The sequence below is a fragment of the Camellia sinensis genome, chromosome 1, assembly GCF_055761805.1.
Source record: "Camellia sinensis isolate YWXY chromosome 1, ASM5576180v1, whole genome shotgun sequence".
Taxonomy (NCBI): domain Eukaryota; kingdom Viridiplantae; phylum Streptophyta; class Magnoliopsida; order Ericales; family Theaceae; genus Camellia; species Camellia sinensis.
The window spans coordinates 248854672-248867994 of record NC_138961.1 but is presented as its reverse complement, the minus strand read 5'-3'; the positions used below and the strand labels follow the sequence as shown (position 1 = coordinate 248867994).

The 13323-nt window shown below is 34.7% G+C and overlaps 1 pseudogene across 1 annotated transcript; it reads left to right on the top strand.

Annotated features, from left to right (window-relative positions):
- The first annotated feature begins 4034 nt into the window (after positions 1 to 4034).
- Positions 4035 to 12271, top strand: LOC114311155 (putative serine/threonine-protein kinase SIS8; annotated as a pseudogene). Its single transcript, XR_014365201.1, has 15 exons — positions 4035 to 4051; positions 6395 to 6447; positions 6597 to 6670; positions 6964 to 7058; positions 7667 to 8758; positions 9673 to 9715; positions 9838 to 9906; positions 10007 to 10113; positions 10518 to 10590; positions 10679 to 10777; positions 10984 to 11052; positions 11130 to 11179; positions 11289 to 11459; positions 11984 to 12030; positions 12150 to 12271. The product of XR_014365201.1 is annotated as a putative serine/threonine-protein kinase SIS8 (transcript).
- Positions 12272 to 13323: the final 1052 nt, after the last annotated feature.

The following is a 13323-nucleotide window of genomic DNA, read 5'->3' as shown; positions in this document are numbered from 1 at the left end:
ATATATTAGTTGATATTTGGAGGGTTTTGGAATTTTTCGAATAGCGTGAAGTGGGTTTTTAATTTTCAAATTTAGCGAATAGATTGGAAAAATTTGTTTAAAATTCTGTTTTATCTTTAAGTTACTTTTAATTAAGTTTCGATCTGAACCAATGTCTTGGGTAATTGGAAACCTTGAAAATATGAACTTAGGTATTATTTAAGAGTAACGGTGAGTGGGGTTGAGCTGTATTAGTGCCCTTTAGTGTGGGGTATTTATTTATTTTTAAATTAGTAGTGACGTGTAGTTTTCATATTTGGTTCAGAGCACTAGTTGGACTTTCATACTCTATTTGAGGATTATATCATTTCGTTTTCAGGTGAGTAGTTGATGCTACATATTTTTATAAATGTTCCCCTACCCTGAACTATTGGAAAATTAAATTGTTATTTCAGGACTAAACTGTTTTGATAAATTATTATATTATCAATGGAATTAAATTATTTCTGAAACATGTGTAAAATTGGCATACTATAAACTATTTGTTTTGGTCTCATGTTATAATGGTGAATTACCATGTTTTGCGAAACTAAATTGTATTGATCATTGGGACCATCTGTATATTTAGTCCAAGGAAATTATTCCACTGTGTGTGGTGACTCTGGCCACTATGTAACAGATCCGGATTAGGCAGTGATGACTCTAGTGCTCAACGATTGTAAAGAAAAGACCTAGGCTAGGCTAGGTGACCTACAATCGGATCGTCTTAGAGAAAAGGCCCGGGTTGCCACCCCGAGGATGACTCTTGGTTCGATATTGGATCCAATAGGCTTATTGCCTTGAGAATTTAGTGGCATGTTACTTGTTATTCTTGGTACCTAGAAAATTATTTAGTGATCATGTTATAATCTGTTTTAAGTGGAGAATGTCATTTATCATGTTCTTGAAACATGAGTATTTTAATTGTTGAACTGTGGAACCTTCTTTTTGAAATAGAATATCTTTATCAAAGCTGTATACCAATCTAGTTTCTGTGATATATATCTTATCTTGGAATCGAACCCTATTTTCAAAATTATATTTACTATCTATGTTGCTACTCACTGAGCTATCAGCTGACTTAGTTGTTTATCACTTCCAGGTGTTATAAAGACTTAGTGTGGACTCATGGTGTAGTGGGGACTCAATCGCATGGACCTCTAAGACATTCATTTTTTTTGTTTTAGCTTGTTATGTTGGGTTTTGTGCATATTGTGGTTGGATTTGATTTAGAATTAATTTATGTTGTGGGCGGTTTGTGTCCCATTTAGTATATATTTTTGGAAGTTGGTTATGGCTGGTTTTACCATTTATACTTGTGACATGTCAATGGATTGGGTTTTGATTTATTTATTTCTATGCTATCGTCACATTTATTATTTGTGATTTTGGATTCATGTTTAGGCTTATGTGTGGCTTGGGCTTAGTCCCTGTGGGCCACGGCCGGTCATGCCTGGATTTGGGATGTAACAAATGGCACTGTGGGTGTTGGCGTGTTACAATGGGGAAGGGAAGAGAGAGATAGGAGGAGAGGAGGGAAAGAAGATAACCTCAAAAAATTATAGAAAAAGGTGTAAAAAAAAAATTTGATAGCGAGGGTAACTTATAGCATCTCTAACTCTTCACTAAATTTTTTTGAGCATTTTTTGATGAACATTTGAGGAAAGGATTGATGATGATTTTTGAGCACTTGTTTATGAAAAAGAAAAGGTGAAAGATTAGAGATGCTTCTAGTAGTGTAATTATCTATTGGTCAATGTAATTTGTTTTAACACTAAATAAAAAGGGAGCCACTGTTTCTACTCTATGTTACTTCAAATACATTAGCTTTGTTGCTTAAAATACATTAATACCCTTGGAATAGTGATTTTTTCAAAGAGTGTATTTTGTGTGAAAGGTATTAATATAACTATGTATAATATAAAAGGCAAAAAAATTAGAAATGAGATAAGAGTAGGTGGTTAGGAATAGCGACTCCCAATATAAAGTATAAAAGTGCAAAAGTAGAATTTACCTTGAAAGTTTCTTATAGTTCTAGTTGCACCCATTTTCATAAAATTCCTATCAACATGTGGATTAATCGGATGATGACATGTGACAGTGAAGTCAAAATGAAGTCTTTCAACAGTCAAGGGGTAGGTGGCATTAGAGAGGTTGATCACATGCATTGGATGGTTCAAATGATGGAGCAATTATCAGGCTAGGTCTAGATGATAGAGCAGTTATTAGGCTAAGTCATGGGCTTAGTAGGCAACTTGCAAGAAGAGTCATGTGCAGAATGGAAGTTTTTCTCTGTCGATGGAAGGTCCAAAGTACTGAGGAACACGTGGCAACATGAAGGAGAGGTGGTTCGACAAATAGAAATGAAGAATTGGTCAGAAAGTAATTGTAGGATTTAGGGGAATCATGCAATCATGGGCCAGAGAAAAATAGGAAGGTATAAAAGCAGAAGTTGCCAAAGGGGAATGGACATCAACAACAATACAACAACTTAGCTTTTAGACTTAGCATAATCTAGGAGTAGCTTTCTTAGTTTAGGAGTAGTTTTTCTTTGTAATTTGTAATCTTTGTAAGCATTGGTGGTTTCATCTTGAAATCATCTTTAGTTTGTTTTGTTTACTTTGTTTGATCTTACTGATTGTAACTTTTGTTCTAAAGAAGTCCTTGTACTTTCAAGACATTTGAATAAAAAACACAATTGCTTGATTGCTCTTGCTTGATTGTTTAGTCAAAATTGTTGTTTAATTCCTATCGATTGGGAGTTAGTATAATTTATACTAACAATTTTTGGCACGCCCAGTGGGACAACATCTTAATTTGGAACAATGGAAAAAACGAGGTGTCAAAGCCAAATGAGTGACCCTTCTATACTGCCTATTAGCATTTTGGTTTCACAATTGAATAAGGCTCTTGCATCTCTTTCAGTTAAGGAAAAACAGGTGCTGGTTTGTGAGTTAAGAAGTGTTATTGATGATTTTTCTAGAGGGCAGTGTCAAACAAGGGTGGAGGTCTACAAGACACCTTCAAATGTTGGTGTTGTTACTCCATCAATTGTCATGGTTGCAAAAATAAAAGGCCATGAGAATCAAAATTCCATCGCAATGGGGCATGGGGCAATTTCACAATGAGGAAATATTTTATGGGTTTTCAAAAAAATATTTCTAACCCATTAATGTGTGAAACAAAAAATCAGCCATTTGTTGCAACTCTTAGTCCTGAGAGTAATGCAAACAATTTGGTTAAAAAGTGTGATCTTAAGCCAACTATTGGTAAAAATTATGAACAATCAAATGTTCATGAGTTTGAAATCTTTGACATTGTTCAAGATATGAAGTGCTTACATCAAAGTTTGTTCTTTATGAAATGGCTAATAAGAGAACAAGTTCAGAAAGTTATAGAAATGTATTACCAATTGTGATTTCTTGATTAGCCAATTTCGAAGTACCAATAACAAAAACAATCTGATGTCCCAAATATTTGCTTTATGGTTTAGAGTGTCTGTTGACATTGGAAGGTTATTGTGCTCCAACTAATAGGCCAATTCTTGTTGAAGTATTTCTATGGTTTAAAACACTTGGTTCATGCATTGCTCTGTCGATTGTGTACATACACTGTCGATTGAAATAATCCATTACCAATTTAAAAACTCATTTATGGCCTACATTGGACTACATTTGTGAAGGATGCACAACATATTTATTATGGCCTTTGGTGGCTATCTTATTGACATGTGCTTATAATAATCATTTTTTGTTAGTTAGTAAAAAAGATTTATTTTGGGGATTGTTTTTTCACAAATCAATTTTATATACAACACTTCAAAAATTCGAGCCTTCTCATTCTTAAAGAATTGGGGGGGGGGGGGCATTGTTTGCACCCATTTTCATAAAATTCCTATCGACAAGTGGATTAATTGGATGATGGCACATGGCAGTGAAGTCAAAATGATGTCTTTTATCAGTCAAGGGGCAGGTGGCATTAGAGAGGTTGATCACATGCATTGGATGGTTTAGATGATGGAGCAGTTATCAAGGTAAGTCATGGGCTTAGTAGGCAACTTGCAAGAAAAGTCATGTGCAAAATGGAAGTTTTTCTCTGTTAATGGAAGGTCCAAAGTACTGAGGGACACATGGCAACATAAAGAAGAGGTGGTTCGACAAATAGAAATGAAGAATTGGTGAGAGAGCAGTTATAGGATTTAGGGAAATCATGCAATCATGGGCTAGAGAAAAATGGGGAGGTATAAAAGCAGAAGTTGCCAAAGGGAAATGGACATCAACAACAATACAACAACTTAGCTTTCAGACTTAGCATAATCTAGGAGTAGCTGTTTTAGTTTAAGAGTAGTTTCTCCATGTAATTTGTAATCTTTATAAACATTAGTGGTTTCATCTTGAAATCATTTTAAGTTTGCTTTGTTTACTTTGTTTGATCTTATTGATTGTAACTTTTATTCTAAAGAAGTCCTTGTACTTTCAAGGCATTTGAATAAAAAAATACAGTCTCTTGATTTCTCTTGTTTGATTGTTTAGTCAAAATTGTTATTTAATTCCTGTTGATTGGGAGTCAGCATAATTTTTACAAACAAGTTCTTATATCAACCTTTGCCCTGTGCAGGGCTCTGAAGGACATGCTGAAGCCTTGAAGGCTAAGACTTTTTTTTTTTTGATCAGCAAAGAAAAATTTCATTAACGGCATGAAATTAAAGGTACAGGAAGATGACATGCATCGAGAGAAATTCGGAAAGTACAAATTTCATTGGAGGATAAGACTTACCTTACTCTTTCTTTCTCTCTCCATAAAATCTGAGAGTAAATTTGGTTTAAAGTTTGATATGATATGTAGCATTCCAATCCTTAATTATTTTTTTTCATCAAATCCTTTTGAAAAATCCTAGCTAACTAAAATGAATCTCTCATGAAAGAGAACCATTTTTTATGATAGGTGCTAATTCCAAAAACTATTTTAACCATTTTTTATAGGAAAGAAAACTATCTCAATTTCTTACTTTCAAAAAAAAAAAACCTAAAGATTACCAAACATGCCCCTAGAGTTTCATGTTACTTGGGCCTAAAGAAAAGACATCCCATACAGAACATGCTTTATTCATACATATGTAAAATCTTTACTTTTGTTGTACCGTTGCCTTGATTATTGTTCATAACTTCTCTGAGTGTTTTTATTAGGTAGCATAATTAGAAACTTGGCTCATGTTGTTCTCTCTCGTTTTAATTCTGTGTCGGTGTTTTAACTGAATTATCTTCAGATTAAGGAAATAGAAGCAAGGAATTAAACGTTTCTGGTTTTGATTCTTTCACTTTCGCTTTGGGAACTAAAAGAACATAGTGAAAGAAATTCTGAATGATGTTAAAATGACCATAAAGTGTTGCCGGCACACTTCATTTTTGTTGCTGATATTCCACGGTAAGGACCGTGGAATCAATTGGTACAATAAAGTTTCTCTTTTGGACCATTTGTTGTTTGCGAACCACTAAAATCATCTCCGACAGATTGTAGTATTTTAATCGCGTAAATATTATATCTTAGTATATTATAGTTTCAATTAGTGCATATGTTATTCTTTTTTTAACACGATCACAATATAATTTAATTTTTATCATACGATGTAATTATCTATATATGTTTTAAAATTTAAATTTAAATTAAATTAAACTTCAAATTAAAAAAAAATGAGAAAAAGATGTGGGTGTTTATAAAGATGAGTTTCACATACATATATGAGAGAGAGATATACACTAGGATACACTACAGGAAATCAAGGATTTAATGGCGTTTAATTAACGGCGTTTTATTAAACGTCACGTTTTCTAATTTTTAACGACGTTTTTTAACCGCCACATATTTTTTTAACCAAAACGGCGCCGTTTTCTAATTAAAGGCGTTTAAAAGCGCCTCCAAAGGCGGTGGATACACGCGCCCCTTTTTTTGAAGCCCTTATTTTTAAATCTGAGCCCACTCTCTTATACACACGCATCTCTCGTACCTTGTACGCAGACATCTCTCTCTCTCTCTCAGCGACGAAGAAGACGGAGGAGATAACTCAAGGAAGAAGCTTCGTCTCTCGAAAGATCAATCGGCTGTTCTTGAAGAGAGCTTCAAAGAACACGAGCTCCATTGGCTGTTCAGAGGGATTTCGAAGCGATTTCGAAGATTCATATCGATATCAATCGGCTGTTTCGAGCGATTTCGAAGATTCAGATCGATTTCGGGATTCAGAGCGATTTCGAAGCTCCGTCGCCACCGTCATCTGCACCGGCAAGGTAGTGTGCTCCACCGTCTCTCTCTCTCTCTCTCTCTCTCTAGATCTCATACTGATTGTACCTTTATAAGGGTTTCTGGTTCTGAGTTGGTTCAGACGTATATTGGTGAGGGCTCTCGAATGGATAGATAACTTTTTGTTATGGCCAGGTTTGTTCGACTTCACTGATAACATTGTTATTGCAAAAAAATTATAATATCTTGTATATCAGGTTAATAAATCTTTTTAGTCTACAGAAGTGTTATATAGTTCCTCTTACATGTTTTATGTGTGATTTATTTTTGTTTTTGTTGCACAGGGAGCATGTTCCATCAATCATCTTTATGGATGAAATTGACAGCATTGGATCTGCTTGAATGGAATCTGGATCTGGTAATGGTGATAGTGAAGTGCGGGGGACGATGCTGGAGCTTCTCAATCAACTGGATGGATTTGAGCATCTAACAAAATCAAAGTACTGATTTCTTGTTTCATTCTCTTAAACTAGCAAAATGTATGTGCACCTATGTTAGTTATCTGTTCTTTTATTCTTATGTTGACTCTAAGAAACAAATGAGTTAGCCTTGGTTTATTTAATGTTAAATGCCCTGGAATCCTAGTACCATCATGTTTATTCCTCCTATTTTTTTAATTTATTTTTAAAATTTTTAATTTTTTAATACTAGAAATTAGAGATAGCATGGATAAAGGAAACTAAATTGTTTTTTAAGGTTGCTGGCTGGATTCATACTCCACTTGTTGCATTGGATATATATATCAAGTGATTAATTCATATTCATGACTCTCAAATTGTTTTTGTATTGAAAAAATGGAAACAGAAATGACTATTACCATAAAATACTGCCAGTATTTGGAAAATCATATACATGCACAAATTTTCTCTACAAGTTGTAGGATTCAGCATTAGCTGCCACTAACAAGTTCATTATTTTCAAATGATAGTCACTCACAGATTTGCAAATGATAAAGATTTATTTTGTGAGCTGTGAAAGCTCTTCCATAGCATGAATTATATTTGAATTGTGAATCTGAAGTCATTATAGCCTTATTGGCAGCTGCTACACTATATATATGATATTTTTCAAACAGATTTACAAATGACAACAATTTCCTCTGTGGGACTGTTATAATTCTTTCAGAGCAGCGTGTATGCAGTCAAGTCATTTATTGTCAGATATATGTTGTTCTTTAGTAGCTGGATTTTTATTTAGAAATGGAGTTGATCTTCATGGTGAATGCTGTGTGTTTTTTGCTCTTTCATCTTTCCTTCAATTTGTTTTCAGTGTCTTACAGAAAGAATTATTATGGCTTTAAATGTTTTGAACAGAACACTTAGTAATGATATGGCTGATTATTGATTTGATGCAGTGAATACATTATTGATCTAATGGGTGCTCCGAGCACACTAATTCCTGCTGAGGTTCCCAGTGATCATCTTCAAAATTCTGGGTTAGATACGAGTAGCAGTGCAGATTATGCTGAAACTATCAACAATTTCTGTCCGATGCTTGAAGAAGGAACTGGGACGGTGGCAGTTTCACCTGATCTTGGTGGACTAGTCAAAGGTGGCAGTTCAGATTCAGTAGAAGCATCTACTTTAGGCATTCAGCCAAAACGTGGTGAAGGGAATCTTAATAAAGAAAATCAAACCCAGATGTTTGAGAATGAGTTTGGGAAGCTTCTTCCTGCACTATGTAGATCACGTGCAGAATCGTCAGGCACTAGTGGGAAGGGGTCACAAGCACAAAAGATGTAAGTTAAAGATGTTTCCAAGTACGTCATCAGTGCAACAAAAAACCCACAATTTGCTCAGAAACTTCATGCAGTTTTGTTGGAGAGTGGTGCATCACAACCTCCCGATTTTCTTCTGGATATGAATCCTCGTGATCTCAGAGAAGTGGAAATGCATGAAAAAATATGTCTGTTAAATGGGGAAAAAGTGGGTGATGGGGCTCAAGATTATCCATATATGTTCTTGTCAAACAATAAACTGTTGATTATACCCTCAACTGGAGTGGAGTCCTGTAATGGTGCTCATTATGACAGCAAACAAAAGCACTCTGTTGAGGATTTGACGGCAGAACAACTGGAGTTGGGTTCTACAGTCATTAATACGACACATCCATTACTTTTTGATGCTACAAGTGAAGGATCTGTTTTGCTTGTTAATTGTGGAACTCACACAATTAGTACTGATGATGATGCTTCTGTGCCTTCTGCAACCGGCAATTACGAAGGACAACCTAAAAGAGCCCTCATTTGTGATGGTGGATGGTTTGTTAAAGATAAAGTAAGAAACGTACTTGATAATGTTGAAGCTGTGAGATTGATGGAAATGGCCAATAGTAGCCTGCCTAGTGCTTGCAGTATTCAGAATGAGAAGATTAACCCAGTACTTGGTGAAGTTGCGGAGTGGGAAATTCCATGGGAGGATCTTCAAATTGGAGAACGCATTGGCATTGGTAAGAATTGATGTTACATAAATTTGTGCACTCATCCAAGAACTAAAATCTGTTCCCAACTTAAACACTTGGCTTGTTAGTATATGATTAAGAAAGGGCTCTTATTGTCTTGTGCTTCTCACCTTTTATACTACTTTGATATTTATTTTACTGTAGGTTTACATTGTGCTGGATCTTGAGTTTTACATGTGGATTGTGTTTTCCCAGCTTTATAGTGAAAGGGTTTAGAATCTTTAACATGGGAACAAGATTTCATAACACCTTATTGGTTTGATTGTATAATTGGACACCACTGTTAGAAAGGGTAGCTTGGCCCAATGGATTTGCACACCTCTGTTACCTCTAAATTTTCTGAATTACACAAATGCTTTTTATCCACTGTATGCCCTAATATTGTTTTGTGCTGTAGTCTGAGTTGGGGAATCCTTGTAGTACATGTTTCAAGTTTTTCTTATGTATATTGTTTAAAGTTCCAGGATTTCATAACACCACATTCCATATTAGCCGACATTTATTTTCCAAAGAAAAGTACACGTAATATTCAAACTCCTATGGTTTACTGTGTGTGTTTGGTGGGGGGGGTCGTGGGGGAGGTTGGGAATTAGAAGAAAAGATGCAGCCAATTGATAAATGGGTATTGTCTTTAATTTTTATTAGCATTGCTGCATTGGCTCAATTCAGGCATCCATATTGAATTCAAGTTTATCCTACTGGTCACTTGCATCCTCCGGACATAGATTTCAATCACTATTGATGTTGGAAGTTAACTACGATGGAACTGATCTTTTGGATGTAGTTAGACTTAGATCTATGTATTGGTTTCTTTTTATTTTCTAGAATGTAAGAGAATCTATGCATTGGGAGAGTTTGATATTTGCTTGAATATTGAATTGCTGCAATTTCCTACCTTGCTGGTTCATATGGTGAGGTTTATCATGCAGATTGGAATGGCACTGTAAGTTATATTTTAGATGCATTAGTGAATTTGATCGAACCTTTTGTCAATAGTTGCTTACAGAAATTATAGTTTACGACTCTCTAACGGTTTATCTGGTGTAAAATGTGATTCCATGACAGGAAGTTGCTGTGAAGAAGTTCATGGACCAAGATATATCAGGCGATGCACTTGTTCAATTCAAATGTGAAGTACCAAATCTGACATCTTGCATCATGTGCTGTTATTAATGATCCAAGTGGTTTTCTTTTTAAGAATTGAACTAGACGACTGCTTGTTTGCTTTGTGTAGGTTGAAATCATGTTGAGGTTGAGACATCCTAATGTTGTTCCTTTCATGGGAGCAGTCACTCATCCACCAAATCTTTCTATACTGACAGAGTATCTTCCAAGGTTGATGTTTACTTTAAAGTCTTGTTAGAACTTATCGTTTCAAGAATTGATGCTTTTGTTCCATTTTCATCAAATGTTTGCCTCCATATTTTTAATGGTAACATAGTTTCAGACTATCATTCTTACATAATAATAAGAAATGACAACTGGGTATAAATATTGCCAAGCTTTTATGTCTAAAGAAGAAAATAATTTGTTTTAATTTAAGTTTTTTGTGGGTTGATTTTTAGAAGAAGATATTTCACCTGAAAAAAATTTCAGTTAATTTTATCATTGTCCATGCAGGAAAATAGAATTTGATTTCAGCCTCAATTAACTATTTGTTTGTTCAATTTGGTGTTTCTCAGCCCTGTTTATTTGTATGCACGGGAAGTTTATACAAGCTGCTGCATCGACGTATGCACGGGAAGTTTATACAAGCTGCTGCATCGACCAAATAATCAACTCGATGAAAAGAAGCAACTGCGGATGGCTCTTGATGTGGTATGAGTTGGAGAATGTTGAATGTTGTTGCCTTTCGTTTCTGCTATCTAGTTTGGTTGGTTTAAGTAAGTTTACTAATTGCTTGCAGGCCAAGGGGATGAATTATTTGCACACACGCCATCCTATTATTGTGCATCGAGATCTTAAGACTCCAAACCTTCTTGTTGATAAAAACTGGGTTGTTAAGGTTTGCTGAAATTAGAACTTGGCATTTGAAATCTCCCATTCCTTCCTTGATTATCCAATTGTTGCTGTATTTAATGTAATCTAGAAAATGCGTAGTTAACAATGCCGTGACTCACCATGGACTTCGTCTCTTTTACTAAGATCTAGACTTTTTCATGCTTAAGGATGTTTTTTTGAAGCTTCTCTAATTTATTGTTGTCTCTACAGGTTTGTGATTTTGGCTTATCATGAATGAAGCACAATACTTTCCTGTCTTCAAAATCTACTACTGGAACGGTAATTGATGTCAGGATAGAATGTTATAGAATGTTATATTATATCAATTATACTGAAGCTGTGCCATTGAACTACAGGCGGAATGGATGGCCCCTGAGGTTTTGAAAAATGAACCATCCAATGAGAAGTAGGTTTATTTTTTGTATTAGACTTGAAAGCCATGCTAGAGAGTTTAATTCATTTTTTAATGTTTCATTCAAGTCTTGCTGATAAAATAATTGCGGACTGGTTTGCAGGTCCGATGTGTACAGCTTTGGCGTGATATTGTGGGAGTTGGCAACTTTACGTGTGCCATGGACTCTGCCCATATGCATTGGTTCAGTTTGTTCCTTGCATTGTAATTCCGATAATGGCTATCTTGTTGCCTCCAATGTACACACATTCCACAAACTGGCTTTGGGCTGCAGGTTTGTATATTTCATCACGTGGGCTCTTCTGTTTACTAAATCTGTTAGTTTTTTGTGCCATTCTGAGTAACATTTAATTGCATAACATGTAGGATTTTATCTTTTAGCTAAGGTTGAAGAAGCTGCAGATAAACCAATTTATAAATGGACATATCATATTGTCAGTGGGCACACTCTTAAGCATTTGTGCGCTGCAATGGTTCCAGTCTTCTAAACAGAGAGGTATTCTTTTTTTTTATTCTTCAACTTTGTTTGACTTCCTTCTATGACACTTGGTTTTGAAGAGATTTTTAATAGGATAATTATGTTTATTCTCTAATATTTTTGGGCACAATAATTAGGGACATTAAACTACTTAAAGATCATCTTGTTTGAAAACTATTTTTCATTCAATTATACGTCCTTAAAACATATCAAGTTTCTGTGGATCCTCAGTAAAGATCACCTTTCATTGATTTGATGCATGGATGTTTATTTTTCTTGCACACTGCTTGATCATACCTGCAAATTTATCTATATTACAGGACTGATGTTCACAAGATAATGTCAGCGTCATCATTGTTGATTTGGGGTATGCATTTGTATGCATTAAGTTAATTTAATCTAATGTTTTCCATTCTAATCTAATGTGTCAATCTATTGTACTGATATTAACCTTTCTAATTTAGTCATGGCTGTGACTTTTTGCAGGACAGATTGGCAAAGTTTGCCTTGTTCAGAAAGAAATTTTTGTTTATGAACTGGGCCAAGCTTTTGCTACTATTGGTATTGTGTCATTAGGAGTATGGATGTCTTCTCTGCTTTCTGCATGAGTTCTCAAGCCTGACTTTGTAAATAAATCTTCACGAATTTCTAATATATTGTGTTTAGATATATTATGTAATTATACATGTATCACATCTTATTGCATTGTTTTTTATTTTTAATTTTGTTATCAAACTTAGTTTATTTATTATTTTAATAAACATCAATTATTAGTTCTTAATAATTGTTTATGACAGTTATTTTTTTCAACCATATAAAATTAGCACAACTTTAAAAATAAAAAAAAATAAAAATAATGGCTATGGCGGCGTTTTTTGAACGTCACTATATCCCTACCTTAACGGTTAGATTTTTAAAATATATAAATGTCTTTAACGGCGTTTCTAAAACGTCGCTAAATGTCATAGTGACGTCATAGTACAATTAGGATAGGGCATTTGGCGGCGTTTGTAAAAACGCCGCCTATACTAATATATCGGCGTTTTCAAACGCCATAAAGCTATAGCGACGGCCGCGTCGTCGGCGTTTGGTACTAAACGTCACCAAAAGAATTAGCGACGTTTTCAATACCTATAGCGGCGTTTTTAAAATGCCGTTAAAAGTTGATTTTCCAGCAGTGATAGTATACTGATTACACAAAATAACACTTTCCATTTGACGATTGGATTCGGCCTATGCTTTATCTAATTCTGATGGTTATAAAAAGCAATGAAGCTGGCAGATTAGAAGAACACTAACACAACCTCTCCTCTATTCTTCTCTCCTTTTCTTTTTCTCAGCTCCAAAAGCCTAGAGAGTTCTGCAATCAAAACAAAGAACATTGTTAGTAAAAATTATGCTCACTCTCAATCGACAGGATTTGAACAACAATTTAAATAAACAATTGAACAAACTAATCAAGCGACTGTTTTTTTTATTCAAATGCCTTGAAAGTACAAGGACTTTTTTGAAACAAAAATTACAATCAACAAGATCAAACAAAGTAAACAAAACAAACTATAGATGACTTCAAGATGAAACCACCAATGTTTACAAAGATTACAAATTACAAAGAGAAACTAATCAAGATTTGAAAATATGTCCGGCTGGCACCTCGGCT